Source organism: Octopus bimaculoides, chromosome 4, assembly GCF_046866305.1.
Source record: "Octopus bimaculoides isolate indiv1 chromosome 4, ASM4686630v1, whole genome shotgun sequence".
NCBI classification, from domain to species: Eukaryota; Metazoa; Mollusca; class Cephalopoda; order Octopoda; family Octopodidae; genus Octopus; species Octopus bimaculoides.
Genome location: NC_142931.1, coordinates 1,472,267 through 1,474,499, shown reverse-complemented (window position 1 = coordinate 1,474,499; position 2,233 = coordinate 1,472,267). Strand labels below are relative to the sequence as shown.

At 41.5% G+C, this 2,233-nt stretch overlaps 1 long non-coding RNA gene across 3 annotated transcripts in view; it reads right to left on the bottom strand.

The window, feature by feature from the left end:
• Position 1: 1 nt before the first annotated feature.
• LOC149135860 (uncharacterized) overlaps positions 2-2,233 on the bottom strand; it is a 16,038-nt gene continuing 13,806 nt past the window's right edge. For all 3 annotated transcript variants that reach the window (XR_016241346.1, XR_016241348.1, XR_016241347.1), the window contains 2 exons: positions 610-771; positions 2-123 (listed from right to left, as the gene is read on the bottom strand). This is a non-coding gene — a long non-coding RNA (uncharacterized LOC149135860). The remainder of the gene's footprint in view (positions 124-609; positions 772-2,233) is intronic.

Here is a 2,233-nt window from a genome sequence, read left to right as displayed (position 1 = left end):
TTGTGCTGTGGCATCTACAAACTCCGTGACGGGCCAAGAGTAGCTGGTCAATACGGAGTCGGTAACGCAGTCAATCAAGGGTCGAAGGATGGAGTTGTAGAAGTCAATGATGACATCTGGGGGCTGAGAGGGGAGAGAGAGAGAGAGAGAGAGAGAGTTAGAAACTTTCGATGAGACATTCAGGACACACAAATGTTCAGAGAAAAACAGAAAGATGGATTTAGAGGTGAACTGGTTCACACATTAACATATAGACACACACAAGCAACTACACAGGTTACCAAGACACACATACACACACAATTGAAAGGCCACATACATAGATATAGGCAAACACACACACACACACACATACAGAATAACACCTAAAGTCACACATACTTTCACAAACATAGATGCATATATACACACTGAGAGTTTCACACACACACACACAAATACATACAGACACATACAATCATACAGGCACACACATTTGCTTATACATTCACCCACACAATCACTCCCACGAACACACACACATACTATCATCCACATACACAGCCCTAAACATACCCAGTCATCCCCCCCCCACACACACACACACTGCCCTAATTAAAGAGTCCTTACCTCCTGCAGGTAACCCTCGGCAGAGCGCAGTCCCCTGTTATACAGCAGGGGACCATAAAACTGAGAAGCTAGGAAGTCCTCAATGAAATCCTTCAGGTATTTCTTCTCCAGATTTGGTTGACAGGGGCGGTGGGTGGCCAACCACCTGAGACAGTTGGAGAGCTGCAAAGGAACAGAGGAGGGCATGGTGTAGCTAGGACTACAATATCAAATGTATAGTAGTTAGTATTAGTGGCTATAATTGTTATTTGGCCTCGGCTCAGTCATGTATGTTTCCAACCTTCAAGAGGGAGACTTAGCTGCTCTTTCCAGCACCAGTTAGAAGGACACTGCTATGCCAGCTACCAACCATGTAGAGTCACACTTGATCACCAACGCCGTCCCCTCCACACATCGTTACCATAACAATTTACCTGCTGTTGCCATGTTTCTTTGCATTCACTTTGTTTTTTTTTTAAGGGGAAAAGAAATTCATTAACCCCAAAAAGGTGGGGGGTTTATTATCTCGTGGGAGAAGGAGAGCAGTACAGTGGTGGTGGTCATATATGGGGGGGCAATGGTAATGGTGGAGGGGTGTGGTGGGGCCAATAATGATGATTAACCTTCTCAGTCATTTGTTAATTAGTAAACAGTTTCATATATAAACAGATACTAGACATATATATATATATACAGGCGAAGGCGTGGCTGTGTGGTAAGAAGCTTGCTTATCAATCACATGGTTGCAGGTTCAGTCCCACTGCGTGGCAACTTGGGTAAGTGCTTTCTACTATAGCTTCAGGCTGACTAAAGCCTTATGTCCTTATACTCACACAGTACATTGCATCCACAAGTCCTCAAACTAATCATTATCATGCGAAATGAAGTTGATGTTTTTTTATTTATAATACACACAAATTAATTATTGCAATGAAAATAAGAAATACAATTAACATGTATATGTATCATCATCATCATTTAACATTCGTTTTTCAGGCTGTCATGGGTTGGACTATTTCACATGATCTGAGACGAATTACTACACTTAGCTCTAATGTGTGTTTTGACATGGTTTCTCTATGTCTGAGAACAGTTTCGGTAACACTGACACTAGTAAAATTACCAAGTAAATTTCAAGGCAGAGTAGATTGCTAGTAGTGAGAGAGGTGGCTTCATCCTCAGCTGTAGTATAACAGAGGGACAGGTAGAGGTGTGTTGCTGCAGAGAAAGCACATGGCTACCCCGCATATATGTATGTATATAGATAGACATCGATCTCTTGTAATATTGGACTCTATTTTCAATTTTGAAAATCGAGCACTTTCTCATTGACACTATGTTAACATATGAATGATGTGTGCTTTAAAAATACAGTGATTGCACCGGCACTAATTTCTTCAGATGATGAAAGTCACGGAGGGGATCATAGGCCAACTGATTAGGAAGAGCGTTAATCGAGATGAGATGCAATTTGGTTTTGTATCAGGAAGAAGCACCAGTGATGCTATATTTCTGGTAAGACAACAGCAGAAGAACTACCAAACCAAATATAAACCTCTGTACTTGACTTTTGTTGATATCATAGTCATACAGGCAGACCCTAGGAACACCTCTATGCTGATTACAGGATTACAACTAAACACAC